General features: G+C 39.8%; 1 pseudogene; it reads left to right on the top strand.

Moving 5' to 3' along the window:
• The window catches only part of LOC116527441, a 109,880-nt pseudogene extending 96,086 nt beyond the window's left edge, over positions 1–13,794 (top strand).
• Positions 13,795–25,506: the final 11,712 nt, after the last annotated feature.

The following is a 25,506-nucleotide window of genomic DNA, read 5'->3' as shown; positions in this document are numbered from 1 at the left end:
GGAACTGATTCTAGCCTATTCATTCATTACATTATTATTTTTTTCTTAATTATTCGAGACTTTTAAAAATTACAGCATTCCTAAAAACAACAAACAAGAGCTTTATTTCTCTGTATCCTAAAAGCATCCCGCAAAGCATGGATTGTACGGCAGATACTTACTTGTAGACTGGGACTATTTGAACTTATCTATTTAATGTGGTTTAATGTGTTGGTAATTGCCCAAGATATGCTCCAAGGTACTCCCATTGCAAAACACTATCTCCACCCTCCGCCACTTTTGGAGATTCATTCATTCAGATCACGAAGGCTTTACTGCTGTGCCATGAAGACAGTGACCTAATAGGGTAGCCACGACCAAACCTTTCCATTTTCACAGAATGCTGTATTGGATGGTGATGTTCTCTGTGTTCCAAAGTTTGCTATAGAATGAGAAAACCCTTATAAAAAGTTAACCCTTATTAACTACCTCTTGAACAGTTAAGAGGGGCAGCTGGGAAGAAATAGCAGAGGACGCCTGAAAACCAATGTTACTTGCTTTGAATTGTGCCTCCCAGTGTTATCCTGGAGTTTCTTTTTTGCAGGAGAAAGTAACCATTTTGTAAAACTGAAGTTTCGTTTTTGTCTTTCATTCCTTACTATCGCCATCACTCTTGGGGAGCAATATTGCTCCTAACTTTTCTTTGGAGGAATGGCTTCCACACCTAAACTGGCATCTTCAGGTAAGCTACAGGTCCATTCCTAGGGAAAATCAGGACCAACATGGGGCTACAGGGAAGCAGGGCCTTCAGAATATGCTAGATGGCAAGCTGTGATCAGCATCTGGTCCCCAAACTTGGCCCAGGTAGAAAGAAGTGAAATCTCTGTATAGGACATTTTTCAAAAGATATAGTTTGCATTTGGGAGGCCGAGGCACGTGGATCACTTGAAGTTAGGAGTTCAAGACCAGCCTAGCCAACATGGTGAATCCCTGTCACTACGAATAATATACAAAAATTAGCCAGGCATGGTGGTGCGTGCCTGTGGTCCCAGCTACTCCGGAGACTGAGGCAGGAGAATTGCTTGAATCCAGGAGGCAGAGGTTGCAGTAACCTGAGACCACGCCGCTGAACTCCAGCCTCGGTGAGGAAATGAGACTCTGTCTCAAAAAAAAAAAAAAAAAAAAAAAAAGAGTTTGCCTTACAGGCTCCCTAATGTCCAGAATTCAATGTGGTTAAAACTGAAATTAACTAAGCCTTGACTTTGACTGGCAAAGTTCCTTTGCAGGAGCTCGTCTTAGGTATGCGTAATAGGAGAGTGTGATGGAGATTAAACCTTTGAACCTCTTTCAATGGCTTTGTTTTCCTCTCATTGCTTCCTACTATGACATTCTGCATTGAGGTTATGGAAGAGAAATGAAGTTGAAAAGACTTTTGTCAGTATTTTGGGGAAGCTGAAACCCCCTATTTAGTGCCAAGATAAACAAGACTGGGCATCTAGATTGCAACATTCTCTCACTTGCAGTAGCTGAGAATCATACAAGTGAATCTCAGTTCAAAATGTGCAAAAAAAAAAAAAATCAGAAACCTCAGAAAAGGCAAAGAAATAATAAAGATCTTATGAAAACAGTCAGATCCACCCCACTGCCAGTGTGCAAATTCAAATATAAAAAGGGCACTATTCAGAGCAAATTGTTGATGTGGGCCTTGGAGAGGCTCCAGGACCATCGGTGACTCCCAGGTGATCACACTCAAGCCTCCTTTTTCCCAGAGATCCCCAATTTGCATTTTAACGAAAAGCAAAGCTCTTCGAATCTCACCCTTCAGAGACAGAATGAGAAACAGTGGCTTCTGGAAGGGGATCTACCCCAAGATAGATTCTTTTTCACAGCTCCCTTGGTCTAGGTGTGAGAGTGCCAACTCAAGTGACCTCTTAGGTCAGTGCTTCCCAAAGTGCTGACCCCTGACAAACAGCATCAGCATCACTTGGATACTTGTTAGAAATGCAATTTCTTGGACTCCATCCCAGACTTACTAAGAGAGCTACTCAGGGTGGGATTAGCAATCTACATTGTAACTTGACTTTGGGACCTTTAACCTAAACCAGGAAATTAGGGCTCCTGCTTTTGACCCTCTCCCTTTCTACCTCCCCTTCATCCTTCACCCACCACCTTCTAAATGCCAAAAACTAGAGCTTCTGCAGGTCACATGGGGAGTGGCCTTTGCAGAAGGGAAAGAAAGGGTTCTTAGGATTTGTCAAAAAATTAATAATTATTGGTTGAGAAAGGAGAAATCAACTGGAAAAGCATTCTTTCCAACCAATCCATCGGTGATAGCTGAATGTGTGTTCACACTACACACACATACAACTATGTGGTGTGGTATACTGGTGCCAGTCACTTGCTCTAGGGCCAGAAGCCCTGGGTTCCAATCTCAGCTCTGACACCTGCTCGTTGTATGACATCCAGCAAAGCATTTTACCTTTCTGCTTGTATCTATTTCTTATCGTGAAATAAAGAGAAAAACATACCACCTCATGGGGTTGCCATAAGAATCAATGTGTAAATAGATGTGACATTTTTAGAATAGTGCCTGACACATAGTAAGTACAATCTAATTGTTGGCATTAAAATCTAAGAGCTTTGGCTGGGCGCAGTGGCTCACACCTTCAATCCCAGCACTTTGGGAGGCTGCGGAGGGTAGATCACAAAGTCAAGAGATTGAGACCAACCCGGCCAACATGGCGAAACCCTGTCTCTACTGAAAATACAAAACTTAGCTAGGCATGGTGGTATATACCTGCAGTACCAGCTACTCAGGAGGCTGAGGCAGGAGAATCGCTTGAACCCAGGAGGCAGAGGTTGCAGAGATCTGAGATTGCACCACTGCACTCCAGCCTGGTGACAGAACAAGACTCCATCTCAAACAAACAAACAACAAAAATCTAAGAGCTTCATAATTTCAAGTCAGCAAAATTGTTAGTTTTCCCTGACTTTGTTGGCTCAAAGAATCTTTATTTACAAATTTAAGATCATGGGTTGAGCATGGTAGCTCATGCCTGTAATCCCAGTGCTTTGGGAGGACAAAGTGGGAAGATCACTTGAGGCCAGGAGTTCGAGACCAGAGTAGGAAACATAGTAAGACCCCATCTCTAAAACAAGCTTCAAAAAAATTAGCCAGGCATGGTAATGTGCAACTGTAGTCCCACCTTCTGAGGAGGGTGTGGCCGGAGGATTGCTTCAGTGCCGGAGTTCTCAGGCTGTGGTGAGCTATGACGGTGCTGCTGCATTCCAGCTGGGCAACAGTGCTAGACACTGTCTCTGAAAAAAAATAAATAAAAACATAGAAAGAAAGAAGTTTAAGATTGTGGATAGCTGGGTTATAGTGATAATAAGTAAAAAGAATCTGAATTTTACTAGGCACTCAAGTCTCTTCTTATAAATGGAGGCCACTCCCTTTGTCCTGTCTACCCTGAGATATCTACAGAGAGCAGAGATACACCCTTCCCAGAAAGCAAGTAAGTGGAAATGGAAATTCCAGGTCAGCCTATTGCAGAAAGAGGCTTGGGGAGGGAAGTTGGTGCGCCACGCCTGCCTGGCACCGTAAAGTCCACTGCAGGGCTTGACTGGTTTTTATGTTTTTACTCAAGAAACTCAGAAGGCGGGTGCTGAAGGAAGAAACAGGAGGAGGCTGGAGATCGGGTAGACAACGGGAGGGTGGCTGTGCTCCAGGCAGTCCTCAGAGAGGAGCCACTGCTCCTTTGTCTGGACAATACAGACTGCAGGGCTGTAATCTGAGTGGGAGCCCGGCCGGGAACGGGGCAACACAATCAAAGGGCTCAGGCTCCGCAAGGCCAGTTCCCTTCAGCATCAGCTTACTGTGTGACTCCCCAGGGCCCCACCAGGGGAATCAGATGGACGTGAAAGGGGGAATGGAGACAGTTTTTTTGGAGACTTTGGTTTCTAATCAATTGTTCTACCTGACTGTGTGCCGAATATGCTCCTGACATCCTAAATTTTCTTGAAAACACAAGGCCATATTCTCAGTGGAGCTTATCTGGCTTCACTTCCTCCTGCTCTACCTGGTCACATTGCCCATTCAGCCTAGGATTTTGGCTTTAGGACCCTGTCCCATTCTGGACAAATCTATCAGGAAACACTCTTCTCTACGAAGATGTATATTACAGAAGTATTCTATTTTATTTTTTTCTTGGACTTCACACCTGTGAGAATAGAGTTTTTTTCCAGTCTTTCAAACCATTTTGAAAGATATCCTAATAACATGAGAGCAAATAGTTGAACTGGGAATAAAAAACCATGTGAAAAAGCTAGAGACATGAATTCTAACTTTAACAGAAGAGTTAGGGCGAACCCCATGTACAACCTCTGGCTGGCAAATACTCCTTTAATATTTCCTTCAGAATTCTTCTGGATTAAGTTTTCTTTGTGAATATGCCAATCTCCATAATTAAGTTATACCACTTTGATAAATAAAAAGGAAGTCAGCTCCCCCCTCTCCAGTCCCCTACTACATACACATTTTTATAGCCTGTCTAATCCCATTCATTTTGTTATGGTTCTGGCAGAGATATCAGTGTCTGGGAAAATAAATTATTTAAAAACCAGTCTGAGACAGAGTCAACACAACATCAAAACCACCTATAAATACGTCACTATATTTCAGGTTTAAACCATTTGCTTAGAAGTTTATGTTGAACAACTTCGGCCTCACTTCTGTACATTGATGGGAAGTAGGTTAATGAAACTCATATCACCCCAATTATGAAAATTGGTGTCATGAGAACTTTTGAGCCTAGTAGACAGCTCTAGGACGTCACTGATTTAGCAAAGTGGCTCCCCTAAAGGTGGAAACCTCTCAGATATATATGGCCATACCATCCATATTAGATACAATCTGAGAATGGCCTCTCCTTATAGGGTCTCTTATCAGCCTCATTCCCTCAATGCTATTTAACTGACAAGGCAGATGGATTTTGCTGCCTAGCATTTTCTGTAATCTATCTGTGGATTTCCAATCTCACCAAGAAGACCACCGCTTTTTCTCTGTGGAGTTTCCGTTTTCCCTCCATCTGGCCTTGAGAGTTGCTTTACTTCTTGTTCCATAACCCACACTTTAGTCCATGAGCTTGATGAAGTCTGACCATGTCCTTCCACTCCTCAAAACTCTCCCTGAGCCCTCAAGATGAAATCCACCTTCTAAACCTGTGCTGGCAGGTGCTTCTTCTTCTTTCCCCTGTTTGCTGCTCCAGCCTCATCTCTAGCCCCTCCTTGTCTCCTATTCTAAAAATCAGTCAAATTTGCTTCAGGCTCTGAACTGGGTCATCCTTCCCATTCTCTGTCCTTGAATACTCTTGCATGTTCTACTTTCCACCTCTGTCCACCACCCTCACCTTCCCTTCAGTTGACTAACTCTTTGTCAGTTTCAGCTTAAACACCCTGACCCCAGCAGCAGTCCTTCAATCTTGCCACAGTTCCAACCCATGTCCCATGGCCTGACTTTTCCCAGCCTACCAGTGTTGGTTCTCTATTGCATATTTTCCCAGCCTAATCATCTGCATGCGAGGCTGAACCATCACTCTGCAGTTGAGACCACATTATTCCTACTTACTGTCATATCCCTGCTCCTAATTCTCTGAGATGGCCTTTTAGAACGCTTTACACATTAGGAAAATTAGTTAACTGCACAGTATTTTATTGATGGCATTGTTTGTAATTTTCAACCTAGACTTTTTATGTTGCTGATTTTGATGATAAATGTGTCACTGACTGGCTCCAGGTCAGCCTGATTCCACCTAGCCTTCAGTGTGCTCAAGCAGTAAGGACTCCTAGGGAGAGCAAGCAGATGTCTCTGTTTGCCTATAACAATTCTGGTTTGTATTCAGTAAAATTATTAGTAGTGCCCTCTTGAATTCTCCAAAGGTTCCCAGATTGGGTGATTCATTTTAAGGTCTCCATATTGATAGCTCAGGTTCCTTCCTTGAACATTCAGGAAAATTTCAACCTTCCTAAAAAGCAGTGATATGGGGAAAATTAATGAAAGAATTAATAACTTTTCAGTTAATTCATTTTCTAGGCCACCAGAGTAGCCTCCTGAGAGGGACTGACATTCATCTTGAGGTATAATGTACACCTGTCACCCAACTATCAGTGAATATTTCAAGTGCTGTTTTTCAAATGCTTCGGTTATTTCTTAGAACATAGAATAAAGAAACAAGTACAGATTCATAATATACTGAACAAATCTGTGTGTGCAAGCGTCTGAAGAATTTTCTCAATACTCGGAACCCCTTATTTACCTTTGAGGCAGAGCCCAGGAGACATTTGCTTTTTTGTTTTGTGTGTGTGTGTTGTTGTTGTTATTATTGTTTTGAAGGGTTTTTTTGTTTGTTTTAGATCCCCTGACACTACCACCTTTGTCCTACACTATCCACCCCAACCTCCATTCCACTCCTATATGCTGCAATTTGGGAAAAATCTTTTAAAACAATTATCAAGATTGGCTGCCTACTGTGATCAATTTCATTAGATAATAGCTAAACTCTACATTTCACTCGTGCACAATGTTTTACTTTTTTCTCTCTCCCTTTCTCTCTCCACCATTCACATGGAAATAATGCCATAGTTGTCTAGGGATAAATTTGAGGTGCTCTCCGAGGACTTGGCATATTTCAGAAAACACTGGCAGAGGGTGGATAGGTATCTCTGGCAGCAAGAGAGATGAGGAAAGAGAGGACAGTAACTCCTTTAAAAGATTTTTTTTCCCAAACTAATTGTCACTATTAGTGAATACTCCCTCCTAAGTAATGTTAATTTTTTTAAAAATTGGAAATAGCAAAAGTAAAAATGAGAATATTCTTTTTAAAATAAAGTTACACATATAATATTATACTCTATATACTCTAAATTTTGGATCATAACAAGTAAATATCGTATTTTAAATTTCCCATTAGACTGAGAATAATTTCTAATGATGTTGAATATTATTTTAGAACAGTGTTTTGCAATAGAGGGTTTGCATCAGATTCCACTGGAGATTTACGTAAAAACTGACTCCTAAGTCCTGTACCAAACCAAAAAAAAACCAGAAAGAGGGTGTGGGGGATAGAAGCGCTGAGTCATGAAGCCGTGGATTCAAAGATCGCCTTGGGTAACTTTGATGTGTAACCCATTTTCTCATTTTAAGAACCACAGTTAGAAACCATGTGTAATAATGACATAGTATTCCATGGATGGATACCAAGAATTTAACCAGCTCCCTATTGCTAGCCATTTGGGTTGTCAGATTTACTAGGTCCCAGGATTTTGCCTTTTTAAAGCTAAAGTGATTTACTCTACTCCAAAGGTTTGTCACAACTTAAACTTTAACAATCTGTGAGAAAGTGCATCTTACTAACGTCTATATACTTTTAAAATAGAGACAAACCTTGTCCGTTCAATAAATGAATAACGGTTTTCACTGTATATCAAATTACATTGCCTTATTTTCTAGTAGGTTTTTAATTTCTCTGTGTTTATTTACTATTTATGTTTTCCATCCTTTCCTTCTATTGAGGAGCTCATCTCTTTGCTTATTGGTTTGTAAAATCTCTGTATTTTTAATAATATAATATTCGTTTTTCTTATTGTGATATGTATTAATGATTCTCTTTCTTTTGGCTTTTAATTTTATTTGTTGTTTTGATATGCACAGACTATATGTAATCAAATGTAACACTATTATTCTTCATATTCCTTCTTTATGAATATTCTCTTGCTGCAGTTAAAGAATCTCTTTTTTCCAGGTCTTCTATAGATTAATTCTATAATCCATCTGGAATCTATTTTCATGTATGATTTGAAGTAAGAGATCTGGTTTATTTCTTTCCAAATGCTTTATCAACTTTTCCAATAACACTTTAATAAATAATTCCTTTTTAATCTCTCTAACTTAAAATATCAAAATTATTATGACAGGATGTTTAGATATAGAGGAGTTTTTTAATTGTTTTCTATTCTGTTCTACTGATTGTCTTCTAGCACTAATATCATGCTTTTTAATAGTTGTAGCTTCATACTACATTTTAGTATAAAAAATGCAACTTTCCCCTCGTTGGTGTTGTTTCTTAAATTTTTGTCACTTAGAATCACTTCAACAAGTTTTAAGTATATTTTGATTTCAGTTTGAAATAGAATTGCATTAATTTCATTCAAAATTAAAAGAGGAATTACTTTTTTTCAATAACTGGTTTTCCTAAGAAGAAAAATATATTTTTCCATTTAATCAAATTTTGGTTTATGCCACTAAGTAGGGTTTTAGCTTTTCTGAAATAGGTACTAAACAACTTTATTATTCTTATTGACATATGGTTATTGTTCAGTTGATATTATCAAGTTTATTTTACTCAATATTATTCTGAGCTGTGAAATAGAAAAACAATTGATTTTTGTATGTTTATTTTGTACCACACCACCTTTAAAAATTATTACTAATACTTTTCAGTGGATTCACTTAGGCTTTATAGATTGCAAACTATATTATCTATAAAAAATTATATTTCCTCCTTCCCAAATGTTATACTTCTTATGAATTTTTATTGGTTTTTCAATGACCAGACTTTTTATAAAAATCATAAGTAATAGTGCTAATAGGAGGCATGCTTTTCTGACTTTTCATAAGAATGTCTTTGGTATTACATGGTAAGCATGAGATCGGCCTTTGGTTTGTGATTTCTATAGTATTTTTAAAATCAGGTTAAAGAAATCTTCATTATCATTCTGAGAAAATCTTGGCACTGCGTTTATTTTTTAACTTTATTTGAACTATTTTTAGACTTATAGAAAAGTTGAAAAATAGTACAAAGAGTTTCCATTTACACTTCTTTCAACTTTCCCCAATTTGAACATGTTATATAACCATAGCACATTTACCAGAACCAGGAAATTAACACTAGTACAATATCATTAATGGGCTCTTTTTTGAAGATATATTTGATAGGTGATGAATAAAATGTTCAAACATAAAAATGTATTTATTATAATAAAATCTCTAAAGGAAGTGGAACAGAAATCTACATGTAAAGAGAAAATGGAAAGGTGTAGAATTTTGAAATTTAAAATAAGAGATATTTTCGCTTATTCTTAAGTGGAAAATAATGGTTATCAAATTGTGATGTTATTAGGTAGTTCTAAAGAATGCTTTTATTTAAATTTTTGATATTTATATTTCAAAAATTACATTATTTTCAGTTATTTAAAACTTGATAAAAGTTATTTAATTTGAAATTAGACATCAACTTTGACATGTATAAAGCTATGTAATTTTTGAAATTTTTGCTTGCACGCAAGGAACAACCTGATGACCATTGCTTTACTTTACTATGAAGATTCTACTGCATTCAAGTGTGAAACACTTCATCAGCTCACTAGAAATATTAATCAAATGGATTGTTTGCAAAGATTAGTCCCTCTATTTGAATGAATGAGTTCATCTACTCAGGGGAAATTGTATATCCATATCCCACAACAGCCTAATTCTAATTTATCTGAACTACTGCAGTGGTTGTGTATAAACCATGGCTCAAATAGTGTAAGCTACATTGAATGCGTGTTATGATGTGAGCTACCAACTCTGATTTCTGTCAAGAATACAAGGTAGGCCAGGTGCAGTGACTCTCACCTGTAATCCCAGTACTTTGGGAGGCTGAAGAGGGCAGATCGTAAGGTCAGGAGTTTGAGACCAGCCTGACCAGCATGGTGAAACCCCATCTCTACTAAAAATACAAAAACTAGCTGGATGTGGTGGCATCCGCCTGTAATCCCAGCTACTCAGGAGGCTGAGACAGGAGAATCACTTGAACCTGGGAGGCAGAGGTTGCAGTGAGCCAAGATTGCGCCACTGCACTCCAGCCTGGGCAACAGAGAGAGATTCCATTTCAAAACAAAACAAAACACAAGGTATTGGGTAACCTCAGGTAATTAAGGTTAACTTGAGATGGTCAGTTAACACATTATTGAAATTGTAAAGGGAAAGAGACCCTGATCCAGACCCCAAGAGGGGGTTCTTGGATCTCACACAAGAAAGAATTCAGGGTGAGTCCATGGTGCAAAGCAAAAGTAAGCTTATTAAGAAAATTAAGTGGTGAAAGAATAGCTACTTCATAGACAGAGTAGGGCATTCCCAGAAGAGGAGGGTACAATACTTGTTTATTTATAGGACAAAATTAGATCATGGGGAGATGTGCTCTGCTACAAGGTTTGTGATAAAGTACGAACTTTCTTAAGTACTATAGTTTGCAAGAATTGATAGTATTATCTTCAAAGCAAAATTAGGAATACTTCTGTTCTCAAGATATTGGGATATTAGGATACTCCTAACTCTGAGTCTGTTTAGTAAATGTTATCAATCTATTCTCTTAACTGTAAACATCTGGAAGCTAGGAACACCTAACTTTCTAGGAATGCAGCCCAGCAAGTCCCAGCCTCGTTTTCCTAGCCCTCACTCAAAATGGAGTCACTCTGGCTCAAACACCTCTGACATATCTCTCCCCTCCCTTCACAAGAGAACTCTTAATCCTCGTGCTTGCAGATGGATGGAGATCCATCGTCTGTAACTTCTTCAGGCTGAATGGGGTGATGACACTCCTGCCTAACTATTGGGTCTCTTGTATTCCAGGTAGAGAGGAGCTCAGTCAGAAAGTGTTGGTATAGTAAGGGTTATTCATCGCTGGTTGGCTCACAGGAACAAGTGGGATCAGTCCCTCATGTTCCATCCATCTGTGGGACTTCATAAGAGACAGGTTTAATTTGAGATAAGTGGAATTGCAGTTGGGGTACTAAGGAGAACTTCAGAGGGTCCCTTCCGGTTTGGGAAACGTTGATGTGCTGGAAATCCTTCCTTCCAAGTTTTTAATAGGACCCAATCTCCCAGGTGAGTTGTAACCAGATTCTCTTCCTTAGTGGGAGAAGGGATTCTTTGATTTTCATATTCAAGGCCTGTGTTTTGCACTCATCCTAAGTTGATTACATAATTTTGTAGCTCAAAAGTATCTGAGTCTATCAGGGTATCTGTAGTTAAGAAAGGCCTTCCATACACTATTTCAAAAGGGCTGAGCTGTAGATTCCCCTTGGAGACCACGTGAACCTGTAATAAGGTTGCAGGCAATAAAAACAGCCATGTTTTTTGTGTTTCCTGGCATAGTTTACCCAGAGTCCTTTTTAGAGTTTGATTGGGTCTTTCTATAATACTAAGACAATAGCCTTCGTGCAGAATGCGAGCAGTACTGAATTCCTAGAGCTGAAGACATGTTTTGGGTAATTGTCACTGTGAAAGTTGGGCCATTTTCACTCTGCAACCTCTTAGGCAGCCCATATCTAGGAATTATTTTCTTTAATAGGAGTGTAGAAAACTCAATTGTCTTTTCAGATTGGGTAGGAAAAGCCTTGATCCAACTGGTGAAGATGTCGACGAATTCTAATAAATGTTTAAACCCTTTACGTGAGTGCATCTGAGTATAATCTATTTACCAATCTTCATCGGGGTACACTCCCCTGTGCTGAACCGGCCTTACTAAAGAGGAGGTAAAAATTGGTTATTTGGATTATTCACAGGCTCAAGTAACCTGCTTTACTGTTTTAAGTAAGCCTCTTCCTATAAAAAGCTGAGACTTCGGTTGAAACAGGGAATCTCTTCCCAAATGAGTAGAGTCATATAAATGCTTAACTGTTTTCCATTGATTAGCCCTTGGCACCAACAGTTTGTTGTCCTTGGTAAACCAGTCAGATGGATCTTGAATTAACCCCTGACTTTTATCCCATTCTTGTTTCTCTTCAGTATATCTTCGCTCTGTCATCACCGGGGCAGAGGGCACTAACATGCCTGCAAGTCCATCTGGTTCCTTTAATGCAGCTGCCTTAGCTGCTGCATCTGCAAAGGAGTTTCCCTTAGCCACGCTAAAATCTCTTTTTTAGATGCCCTCTGCAATGGATTACAGCTACTTCCATGGGCAGTAAAACAGCATCCAATGGATTCAGAATTTCCAAATGACGTTTTACAGGGGAACCCTTAGCAGGTAGGAGTAAGTCCCTGTTCCTTCCAGATACCAGCATGTGTATGAAGCACCAGAAAGGCGTACTTAGAATCAGTGGAAAGATTGGCTCTTAAGTCCTTTCCCAATTGCAGAGCTCTAATAAAAGCTATTAATTCTGCCTTTTGAGCCAAGGGAGAAACTGCTAAGGCCTCCTGTTGATTGTCAATAGCATACCCAGCTTTCCTGTTTCCCTGGTGCACAAAACTACCTCCATCTGTAAATCATTCTACCTCAGGATTATCTAGAGGCTCATCCTTTAAATCTAGATGGCTGGGGTAAACTTGCTCCATAACTTGTATACAAGAATGATCTAGGGTGCCTATGGGTTCAGGAAAATAAGTAGCTGGATTCAAAGTCTAGCATACTTTAAGAGTTACATCAGGAGTGTCTAGCAACAAAGCCTGATATTTCAGTAAGTGTCCCCCTGTCATCCACTGGAGTCCTTTAGCTTCTAGGATTCTTTGTATGTGGTGTGGGGTTAAAACCTCCAGATGTTGGCCTAAAGCCAGTTTATAATAATAAAAGAGGAGTTGCTCTCGCGGGAGCAACCCCTTCTGCATGGTCACGTTGAGGCAGCACCTGGGCCTGGAACCAGGCCACAGACACTCAGCTTCGTCCACTGCCTCCCGACCATGGACCCCTCAAAGTGAACGAGCTTCAGGACTTTGTGAAAATGTGTAAGCAGGATCTGAGCGTTTTACATACTGAAGAAATGTGCTTCCTTAGGCAGTGGGTAGAGAGTATGGGGGATAAAATACCACCTGCTACTCAGAAAGCTAAATCAGAAGAAAATACCAAGGAAGAAAAACCTGATAGTAAGAAGGTAGAGGAAGACTTAAAGGCAGACGAACCATCAAGTGAGGAAAGTGATCTAGAAACTGATAATGAAGGTGTGATTGAACCAGACATTGATGCCCCTCAAGAAATTGGAGATAAAAATGCAGAGATAACACAGGAGATGATGGATCAGACAAATGATATGAAAGTGACAGCTGTTGAAGGCCTACATGGTGATGAATTGCAGAAAGCCATTGACTTATTCACAGTTGCCATCAAGCTGAATCTTTGCTTGGCCATTTTGTATGCCCAGAGGACCAGTGTCTTCATCAAATTACAGAATCCAAACGCTGCCATCTGAGACTGTGACAGAGCCATTGAAATAAATCCTGAGTCACCTCAGTCTTACAGGCGGCAAGGGAAAGCACACAGATCTCCAGCCCACTGAGAAGAGGCAGCTCATAACCTTGCCCTTGCCTGTAACCTGGATTATGCTGAAGATGCGAGTGCAATGCTGAAAAAAGTTCAACCTAGGGTACAGAAAATTGCACAACATCGGAGAAAGTATGACTGAAAATGTAAAGAGTGAGTGATCAAAGAAAGAATAGAAGGAGTTAAGAAGGCTCCAGAAGAGCATGAGAGAGCCCAGAGGGAGGAAGAAGCCAGATGACAGTCAGGAGCTCAGTACGGCTCTTTTCCTGGTGGCTTTCCTGGGGGAATGCCTGGAATGGGAGGGGGCATGCCTGGAATGGCCAGAAGACCTGGACTCAGTGAAATTCTTAGTGATCCAGAGGTTCTTGCAGCCATGCAGGATCCAGATGTTATGGTGGCCTTTCAGGCTGTGGCTCAGAACTCAGCAAATATGTCAAAATACCAGAGCAACCCAAAGCTTATGAATCTTATCAGCAAAGTGTCAGCCAAATTTGAAAGTCAAGCTTAATGCCCTTCTGATAAATGCCCTTGCTGAAGGAAAAGCAACCTAGATCACCTTATGGATGTCACAATCATACAAACCAGTATACCTCTGACCTTCTCATCAAGAGAGCTGGGGTGCTTTGAAGATAATCCCTACCCCTCTCCCCCAAATCCATCTGAAGCATTTTACAGTGGTTTGCCATTAGGGTATTCATTCAGATGTTTCCCTACTAGGAATCACAAACTTTAAACACTTTTTAACCTTAAACATATTTAAAACAAATTTAAAGGGTCTATTAATTCTTATATTTTTCCTTACTAATTTTGGATTATTTTTCTTTAAATTATTGGACAGGGCAGATACTTATATATGGAAGATTATTGCTCTAATTTGAGTGAAATAAAAGTTTATTAGTGTGAGGTAAACACAACTCATTTGAGGATAAAGTTTGTGTTGGATATGTGGTTCCTGAAGCATTTTGACTTGTCTTTTACCATGTATTATCTTTTTCTTTAAAGATTTATTTCAAAAAAACTAATTGAAACCATCAATATTTCAGTAGGAACTGGAAGTACTTGGCAGGGCAGCGGCAATCTCGCTGTGTTTTATACAACACACATCCATGGGAAGGTTGACCTTAAATCTTACACTGCGGTGAAGTGATGGTTTTTTTGTAATGCCGCAGCGAAGTTGGAGTACTTAGTTCTGTTCTTGTCTAGTATACCTAATTAATGTTTCATATTATTTCCACATATTTCATATTAAGTTATCAAATATGTGAAAATACTGTATGAAGTATGTGGAAATAATTCCACATAAGGGAGTACTTTTCTTTTTATATTTCTATGCTTAAAATTCTCTTTCTTAGTCAAAAAATGCCCAACTCTGTGCCTGCTTTCTGCGTGTTACATTTTTCTTCCTTACTTTTCTTGGGCTAAAGATAGGCATTTTCCACCAGCACCATCAGTGGTATCATCATCAACAGCATCATTATACAAGCATATTGAATGCTGAGTTTAATTTAATATGTAATACATATGGCATTGTAGTGTAATACCCACAACAACTGTAGTTTCTTACTTGGCCATGAGAATGCTTATTTCCGCTTTGGCAAAATCTTGTCATATCAAAAGCCATTGGAAAGAGGGATTCCCTTTGGTCTTCTACTTAGAAAAATATCGATTGTAGTTAGAGTTTATCTTGTAGTATTCCTCTTTGTATTTCAAAGATAATATGTTTAAATTAAATTGATATACACATAGGGGAACCAATTTGTTTTATCCAATGTGAATTATAAATGAGATAATCCACAGCTATTCATTGTGGAGTTGTTGAGATTATGAAAGATTCATTGTCTTTGTATTCAACTCTTCCTTAAATAGTGTAACCATACCCCCACCTCTGCTTGCCTTCTTTTCCTCCCCTCCAATGATAAAGAAAATAATAAATTAAAAATAAAAGCAGTTGCTGCAACTGCACTGAGGCATCCAGGCCATCCTGAAGTGACATGGTCTAATTGCCTAAAAATCTATGCCACTGGTTAGAGGATATCTTCCAGTTTCTGGGCAAGGACAGGTAGGGCATTTCCTGGTTTTTCAGCCACATAAATAAAAAATGGCTTAACAAGATTAGGGATCCCTAGGGCTGGAGTTGATTCCAATTTATCCTTGACAGCATTAAAAGCTTGCTTACAATTGCTATCTCATTCAAAAGGATCTATGCCTGCTCCTTTCAGGATGTTGTATAAAGGCTTTGCTATGTGCCCAAAACCAGGCACTGACAAATGGCAGTATCCTGCCATTCCTAGGAAAACCTGCAGCTTCTTTCTAGTTTGGGATTCTGCAATGCTCAAGATAGCTTCCCTTCATTCTGGCACTATTGCCTGGGTGCCAGGGTTTAGCACATATCCTAAATATTTAACCTCTTGAGTTGAAATCTGGGCCTTATGTGGTAAGACCCTATACCCATTAGCTCCCAGAAAATTTAGCAACTTAATGGTATTTTTATCCAAGTCTCTGTTGGTTGGGCTAGCAACCAACAAGTCAGCTACATATTGGATAATAGTGCCCTTATTTAATTGTAACATCCTTAATTCTCTAGCCAATTCATTTCTAAACAGATGAGGATTGTCCATAAACCCCTGGGGAAGAACTGTCCAAGTTAATTGAGAAACCAAATGACTATCAGGATCAGTCCATTCAACTGCAAAGATGAATTGTGAATCAGTGTCTACTAGAATGCAAAAAAAAAAAAAAAAAAAAAAAAAAAAGGCATCCTTAAGATCTAAGACTGTAAACCAGTCAGCATCCCCAGGGACCTGGGCTAACAGTACATAGGGATTAGGCACTATAGGATGTATGGGAATGACAGCTTCAATGACAGTTCAAAGATTTTGACTGGCATATTACAAGGAGACTCACAGGGCCTTAACAACCTGAATTGCAAAAACTTAGCCATTAATGGTCGGATTCTCTTTGCGTGTCTGGCTTTAAGGGGTTTTCTCTCTTCCAAGGGATGGGGTACCAGGCTTAAGTGGGATGCAAAGTGGAGGAATGTTTAATGCTTTGCCTAGAACCTCAATGTCCCACACTATAGAATTTACTTGGGAGGTTACTTCAGTAGGTAAACTAGATAAGTCCCCTATTGACTTTCTTCCCTTATCACAGGAAAGGAAAAGGAGCAATCCTTTTCTGCCTTTTGATTTCCAAAAGATAAAACTGTTTGCAGCTGGGTCAACAAATGCATTCCCAAATGGGGGATGGGGGGCATTCAGGCATGATAACAAAGGCACATGAGAAAAACCAAAGTCCCTGAAGAGTAGCTTAAAGGACAGGTAAAGTGGTGTCTATGAGGTTGTTCATCTATCCCCATAATTACAGCTTTGGGTGACAGAGGCCCGTTATAATGCGTCAAAACAGAGGAAGCAGCTCCCGTCTCCAGAAGGAAGTTAATATTGTTACCTGCCACGTCGAGGGTTACCCAAGGCCCCTCCAGAGATATGGCTAGTTGCCCAATGGGAGCTGTGGCAGAAAGTATTGGGCTCCATCACTTTTGGGCTTGCTTGGATATTTCAATCATTATTGGTTTAAGTGCCGATGACTCCCTTTAGCACTCTGGAGAGTCCATCTTCCAATGGCCAGTTTTCTTACAGTATGCACACTGATTTATGTCCAAGGCATGCTGGCCTGGATGCCCAACTTTGGACTTTCCATCTTTCTGCTTCACTTGGTCAGGCCAAGAACCAGGAGGGCAACCCCATGTGGGAGTGGGAAGTGAGCTGAAGGCTGCAGCCAAGAGCTGCACCTTGTGAGAGGTCCTTCTTGCTGTTTCTGCTTCCTCTGTTCTGTCCCTGTTATTAAAAACTAAAACTGCCACATCCAAAAGCAGTTCCATAGAAGTCTGAGGATCTATAGCAGCTTTTGTAGTTTCCTACAGATATCAGGGGCAGACTGGGTTATAAAATGTACTTCCATCAGGGTCTGTCCTTCCCCTGAGGCAGGATCAGTGTTAGTATATTTCCTGATGGCCTCAACTAAACACCCTTGAAACAAAGCTGGATTCTCATCTTTGCCCTGAGAAACCTTCTTAACCTTCTCATGTTAACAGGCTTTTTCATACATTCCTTCATACCTTCCAAGGGACCATATGATCTCTCCTCCCCAAGTTCTCACTGCCCCTTTCATAGTTCCATCTTGGATCTTGATCTGGGACTGCTACATCTCCTGCCTGATATATATTAGGGTTAGGCTCTTACAGGCCAACACCTCACCTGTATGGGTCCTAGCTGTTCCCAAAATGTGTTGTTTCTCTTGTACTATACAACATAGAGACAACAAAACATGCAGATCCTGCCAAGTTAAATTATAGGTCAGAGTTATTTTTTGAAACTCATCTATAAATTTTCCTGGACCTTAGAAAAATGACCAAACTTCTCTTTACATACAACCAAATCAGACATAGTAAAGGAGACATGTGCTCTCACAGTGCCTTCTTCCCCGTTTGCCACCTAAGTGGACAAATATTTCCTTTTGGAAGTGATAAGGGGCTCCACTCTGAGTAGTATTCGCAAGGCTAGATATAGAGTGGGGCAAGGAGCAGGGACAAAGGGTTCTTAATAGAACTTCCATGTAAACTAGAGGGGGAGATGCCCAACACATCTGAACCTTCAGAGCTGACAGAAGTGACTGCTCTACCCAAAAATGCCCTCTGACCTGGGAAGAGGGAAAGAGGGAGGCTTGCGCCAAGGGAGCATGTCGTATGTTTAGTTGCCTTTTACTTTCTCTTTTCTCATCAAACATGCACACACCTGTTTCAGGGTTTTATCCTGACTGAGTAGCAAAAATGATTAAACATATGATATTTCATCCCATTTTCCCTCCCATTACAAAACAAATCTAGTTGAAGTAAGGTCATAGTTCCAACAGAAGGCTGTTTCTCTTGTTTTCTCAAATAATACTGAAGCCAAACAGTATTACACAGAAACAACAGTTTTCTCTTCTTAAGCCCATTTAATTTAAACTGGTCCCAATGTTTATGAATATATACTATTGGTGAGTTCTTTCAAATCAATGCCATGGTTCCCGTGAAGGAAGCAGGTAATGTTGAAAGAAAAGTTCCAAACCTGTGAAATTGTATTGTCACTGGCTAAGTTCCACTAGAAAGGATAAGAGAGGTTTTTAAGGCCAGCTGCATTAATAAGGGGATCCCTGCCAAAAATGGAATTCTTTTATTCGCACTGTCTGAATAATATAAATGACCCAAGCCATGAATCTTAGATATACCATAACATGGACTCCAACAAAAGAAATGTTGAATAAGGCAAAGGGAATGAAGAGAGTTTAGATGGGAATGACCAGAGCAAGCAGGTTCTGAGCAATAGTGGCAGTGTGGATTGCACAAGCAAAGCCGATTTTCCCAAATCCAAGAAAGGAAAGAAGTGTGTAAATGAAACAAAACAGCAAGGAGAAAAGTCCCCTGATTACCATCCTAATGCTTCTAGATCACACCTGCAACAGAATGTAGCCACATTGATCTAATCTTACTGCTCATAGCTGTTAAATACCAAATCTTGATCAGCAATTTTAGAGATGGAATCTTCAATGCTTTTTGTTGACAATGCCTCACAAGCAAACAGGTGGAAATCAGGAGGCACACTGGGGAAAAGTAAGTTAAAATTCCTAAGACCAGTTAAATGAAGTCTGCTGAGAATGACAGTGAAACTGAGAGAGCAACCAAGAAATTTATTCATGCAGCAAAGAGGACAAGCAAGATTAATATAAAACCATAGCATTTAACATCCCATGGTGCCACACTTGTTCTTAACTGAGAGGGATTTTACTGAGAGGGACCTCTAACCCCCTAAATCTTAGGAAGGACTCTAACCTTCCTAGTTGGGCCTCAAACCAAGGTTGGTCAAGCATCTTTGCCTATTATGGAGAGAAGCCTTTAACCCTGTCTACCTTAGGAGAGACTCTAACTCCACTAAGCTGGGCCTCCAATCCAGTCCCCTCCTTTGCCCAGGTACCCTACCACTTACTTTAAGTTGGCCAATCAGTGCTGCAGTCTGTTTCCTTTGGGTTGGGAGCTTTCTTCAGTATTGTCCCTTCAGGGTTTGCCAGAAAGTTATTACCAAAAATGGGTCCCAATCCAGATCCCAAGAGAGGGTTCTTGGATCTTGCATAGGAAATAATTCAGGGCAAGGTGACAAGAAAAAGCAAAAGCAAGTTTATTAAGAAAGTAAAGTGGCGAAAGAATAAGTACTCTATAGACAGAGTAGGACGTTCCCATAAGTAAGAGGAGGAATGCATGTACCCCAGGTACAATACTTATTTATATATAGAATCTAAAAAGGTCATGAAGATATGTGCTCTGTCACAAGAGTTTGTGATAAAGGATTCATTTTCTTAAGTACTGTATTTTGTAAGAATTAATATTATTATCTTTAAAGGAAAATTAGGAATGCTTCTATTCTCAAGGTATTGGGATATCAGGCCACTCCTAAGTCTGGGTCTGTTTAGTAAATATTATCAATCTGTTTTCTTAACTGTAAACATCTAGAAGTCAGGAAGACCTAACTTTCTGGGAATGCGGCCCAGCAAAGTCCCAACCTCATTTTTCCTAGCCTTCACTCAAAACGCAATTGCTTTGGTTTGAACACCTCTGACACAATGCAAGACAGTTTTTACAACTTAAAATGTGGATATGTATTATAAATTTTAAAACACTAGTTAAAGAAAAAGTCTTGGACCTATTTTTGGCCCACAGAGCTGAAGATAATGGCACTTACAGCAAATATCTGTGCCAAAAAACATAACCATATAAAAAACAAAGAGGAGACTTTCAATTTTCTGTCCGGAATATAAAGAGTTTGAAGTCATCACTCCCATCCTCACAACAACAACAAAAAATCTGAACAAATTGAAAATAAACAACTCTTCTTAGACCTTTAAGAGAACTGAGGTCACAGGGCAAACCATTGCTCCCAACATTTGAGAAAGAGGTAGGTGTATACAGAAAATCACGGCTTACCTGAGCAGAAGCCCAGGAATCATTGGAGTTAGTGTACGAATAGGAAACCTTAAATTATAACTGAAAAATTTCTAGAAGCTAAGTATGAACAAGCATGAGAGTCAAAATTTCTGTGAGGAAGCAGTTTTAAGGAGGTCTCCATGCTATTATGAGTTTTGTCTCCAAAAACCCAAACAGATTTCAACAATAAAAATTAGAGAAAAAATCCTCATGTTTCTAGAAGAGGGAGGGGAAAAACAGCCACTTTGAAATATGCCCAGAGTGTTGTTCTCCTTAACAAGATCTGTACTCAAGAGAAGCTATTTTACCAGAGCCTAACCCATAGGAATTTACCAGACAAGAATTTTGCCAGACAAAAAGTGAAAAACAACAAGGAAGACAAAATAAAAACAACAAAGAAAATTTTACTTTCTGTCACCTGCAGCTACAGCTAAAAATAACACAATCTAACTCTTAGACAGATAAACATAAAACCTCACCCTATACACTTATTTATCCATCCCCTGAACTCCATAAAGATTTAAATAGCTGAAATGGGTTGAATGAGGCAGTTTGGGCTTGAAGACAGAGGAATAATAGGCAGACACAGACAGGGAAAGCAAAATGGCACTGTTAATCCACTTGGTGACAGTAGGTCAAGAATTCCTGGATCTGGCAGCTGGGTGCGGTGGTTCACGCCTATAATTCTGTCACTTTGCGGGGCCGAGGCAGGTGGATTGCCTGTGCTCAGGAGTTCGAGACCAGCCTGGTTAACATGGCGAAATCCCGTCTCTACTAAAAATACAGAAATTAGCTGGGCATTGTGGCAGGTGCCTGTAATCTCAGCTACTTGGGAGGCTGAAGCGGGAGAATTGGTTGAACCTCAGAGGCAGAGGTTATAGTGAGCGGAGATTGCACCATTGCAATCCAGCCTAGATGACAAGAGTAAAACTGCATCTCAAAAATAAAATAAAATAAAATTCCTGTGTCTGGCAATAAGACATTCACTTGAAGTGTGCTATCTTCATCACTTCTCTTGACATAGGGTTTGGATTTGTTTATTTTCCAGTGGTGTCTGCCTAAGATCCATGGCAATAATTCCTGAGCCAGGGTTAGTCCCCTATGCCATCACTAAGAAGTATCCTTTCTCTGTGCTGAGGGAAATTATGTTAAAGTAAATGGGGCTTTTTTTCCACCTGAACTTTTCTTCTGCATAGTTAAAAAGTTCAGTTTTATTTAAGGCAGAACAATTAATGGAGGGTTTTGTTTGTTTGTTTTTAATGGTATCAATATGGTGTGGAGGTTGAATTAAGAATGGGCATTGGAGTTAGACTTTGGTTCTAACTCTAGCTCCCCATCACTGTGGAACTATTACTTTATTGCTCCGTGCTGAGAATTTCTGTTTGTCTCCTTCGCATCCATTCTCCACCCTTCTCTGTCTTGAGCTGAGCCAAGGAAAATTGACCTCTATGGAGTATACCACTCCAACCCTCTTTCTCTCTGGCTTTCCATTTGAGTTGATGAATGGGAAGCATCAGCAGGACTGGGTGGTGGGAAGAGAGAGAGGAGGGAATATGTTTTCCTCCTGCTCCTTCCCTGCCTGGCCATGGCTTGGGCAGTCCCTGGGTTCTTGGAGAGCTCCAGAGCTGGAGCCCCTCTGATCGTTTCTTCAGGCTAGAAGAAAGTAGCTAGTCCCTTGGTACTGCCTCATCCCTTGGTGATTCCCTTGTTTCTACCCAATTTGTAGGTGAGCAGAGTGGGCTTCAGAGAAGTTCTGTGTCTGCACAAGAGCACACAGCCTAGACTCAAATCTATTCCTGTCTGATTCTGAAGCCTTTGCTTAAACTCTTTTGCTATGTTACTTCCCAATTCTTTGGAGATTGTTAAACTGCAGTAAAAATCAGAAAGGCCTTGAGATTATTTATGTTTATATTTTTCTAGCTATAAAAAACACCAAAAAAATAAAAATTCGAATGTCAAATTATGCAATTTATAGTCATCTCTTCACAATAGATCTTTTCTGGTTGTTTCTCTCATTGTAGGCAGATTATTTGTATTCTGTGAGATTTTATTTTGTATTATCTTTCAATACTTAAGACATTATATTTGGAATGTTACGGAATATCATAATTACATGTTATAGATCAGGAAAATATCTGATGAGTAACCAGATAAATTAAGTGAAGCCTGATCAGTAAGGAGGGAGCAGCTTTCTGCTTTAGTTTTATGGACCAGTCAATATGTTAACTAGGCTATAAAAAATAAATTTAAAAAATTAACAGTGCCATGTTAAAAATTACAGCTTTAGCTTTGGGGAATATTTCTATTTTTTCAGGATTTGGTTTTGACTGAGAGAAACCACTTTGCTCTAGAGATTAACTTCAGCTAGCTCATGAGAGTGCAGGGTTTTGCCACCTGGAGGAGATAAGAGTTCCTGAAAGCCCACTCCATGTTCCTGAGTGGGGGCTGCTGCTGCTGCTGCTGCTGCTGCTTCTTCTTCTTCTTCTTCTTCTTCTTCTTCTTCTTCTTCTTCTTCTTCTTCCTCCTCCTCCTCCTCCTCTTCTTCTTTCTCTTCCTCTTCCTCCTCCTCCTTCTCCTTATCTTCTCCTCCTTCAATTTCTTCTTTTCTCCTTCTTCTTCTTCTTGCTTAGCTTATGTGTGGTTCCTGTATTAGTCTGTTCTCATGCTGCTAATAAAGACGTACCTGAGACTGGGTAATTTATAAATGAAAGAGGTTTAATTGACTCTGAGTTCCACATGGCTGGGGAGGCCTAATGATCATGGCGAAAGGTGAAAGGGAAGCAAGACACATCTTACATGGCAGCAGGCAAGACAGCATGTGCAGGGGAACTCCCCTTTATAAAACCATCAGATTTCATGAGACTTATTCACTATCATGAGAATAGCACAGGAAAAAGCCACCCCTATGATTTGATTACCTTCCAATGGGTCCCTCCCATTACATATGGGGATTATTACAACTCAAGGTGAGATTTGGGTGAGACATAGAGCCAAAACACATCAGTTTTCATCTGAAAGATGGACATGAAGAATCCAGGTTCTCCTCAGATTTAAGAAAAACCATCCCTCATGATCCAAGTGCCACTGACCATGTAGACCACTTAAAATGGATGCCCATGACTTTTGTTTTGGGGAATGTGTCTCTTGGAGTCACACAGAAATACTTGGAACTCAGCAAACTCAAATACAAAACAAATTTTTCTCTGATTTTTGATACATGAGTAGTTTGATAGAAATAAAATAATTGTAATCTATGTGCTTTTGATTAATTTAAAAATAATTTATCCAAATGCTATTTTGCAAGACAAGATTCAAGTCCAAGAAGCCTATTTGGCCTTTTGGTCTGTTAAACTTTTTAAACTATCTTTTTTCTTATTATTATTTCAGTTGTTGGACCAAAAAGTTGGCCAAGGGTAAAAGGCTAAATGTAACTCTAACTTCAAAGGATTGGAATTGTGTTTAAAACCTAGATACTTAGAAACATTTTCTCTCTTGTCTGAATTGTAGTGTCCTTCCTACTTCTTGTTTTAATGTTAAATCCTGTGCAGGGTGGTGACCAGGGAGTCTTTGATCAACTCTTGTGGTGGAATTGGATGTTGGCTGCAGCTCCTCCACTGAGTTTCATTCATGGTGTGGCTTCTGAAACAAGAGGGCAGCTAAAAACCTGATCAAGATGCCTAGGTTTGGGACAATTGTTTTTCTCCCTAAACATGGATGATATAAATTATTTCTTCCTTTGCCCCCTAAAACTCAATTGGCAATAGCCGATTTTCAAAAACAAAAATGCATAATTATTTTCATCAGAGAACTGATTGACAAGGCTCCAGTCAACGTCTGTCTAGGAACCTTTGTGGTTCTCATTCATTAGGCTCTCACAGCACTGAAAGTGCTAGGCTTTCTCAAGTTTATGCACTTTCTTCCCCTCCTCTCAATTGATGGCCTATAAAAGGCCCTTACCTTAGGCTTTATATCTCAGTTCAAATGATCCTTTCTCTCTGACTTAAAGCCTCTTCCTGCACAGCTGTACTCAGTATATACTCTCCTTCTAGTAGTTATGTTTTCTCAATGTAGTTTTTTGTTTGCTTCTCTCTACTCTAAAAGGAAAAGTCTTTGAGGAAGGGATTTGCTTTTCCTTCTTATGTTCCTAAATCTTTTCAACATGTTTAGCATAAATATGTGAGCAATCTTTTCAATAAGGTAATAATCAAAAATGAAATGAAGATTTACATCTTATACAACTAGTTGTTTTTGTACAAAAGATGTTGGGTGTGACCACAAAAATCTCCTAATGCAATTCGTCTTAAACAACATCAAGGAACCAATCACTTATCCACTGAGCAGTATTTGTGGAGGAACTCCTCTGTGCCCAACCTCATACCAGGGCCCGATGATGCTGTGTTTCAGAAGTCAGGTGTGACCCTGACCTCAAGTGTTGGCCACATCTTCCTGGAAAACTCTACCATGTTTGGAATTCCTAAGATTAAAATGTCTCCTGTAACTTTCTCCCATTCTATGACAGTTTCATTAATTTTTTTTTTCATCCTTTATATCACATTAGATCTCTCTAGATTTTCCTGGCACCTGCAGAGCATTGACATTTTCATGGCAAGAATGAGTGAAGACAGTTCTTAACTGGCCATCAGCTCAAGAATCTCTGCCAGTGGCTTTTTACATCGCTGGCTCAGAATTACCTCTTCCCTGCCTGAAACCGCAGATCATCCTCTTCCAGTGCTGCTCTGAGCCATTTGGAGAAGGAAGGAAGAAAGGGTCGGTGAGAGTGAACACCAACTCTTCAAATGTTGCGTGATCCTATTTCAGTCAGCTGAAATAGTGACTCACAAAATGGTGGTGCAGAGATAGCCAAGCAGGCAGTGTCTGGTTCTTGGACATCACCACAGGCTGTGGAATGGGACGTTTCCTCTTGTCTGGGAATTTTAACTAAAGCCTTAAGCTTAGCCTGATGTCTTTTTAACTACCACTGCATTCCAAAGGGAGGCACTAGATTAGATACTCCCTACTCTCTAGAGTTTGCTAAGCGGCCTTGAAAGCATCCTAAATCACTCCTGATAGTCTATAAAAAGAGAGCAATAGGGTTTCCATAGAAAGGAGGAGAAGCCATTTCTTTGAAGAGCGTCCAGAAAAAAGCAGAGCCCTGTGGCATTTTCCCTCTCCTGCCGCTTCCCACAGGCTTTAATCCAAGCACTGGGCTCTGGGAGATACACT

This window comes from Sapajus apella, unplaced genomic scaffold (assembly GCF_009761245.1).
Source record: "Sapajus apella isolate SASKATOON/1434 unplaced genomic scaffold, GSC_monkey_1.0 scaffold54, whole genome shotgun sequence".
NCBI classification, from domain to species: Eukaryota; Metazoa; Chordata; class Mammalia; order Primates; family Cebidae; genus Sapajus; species Sapajus apella.
This window is presented reverse-complemented; position numbering and strand designations above follow the sequence as displayed.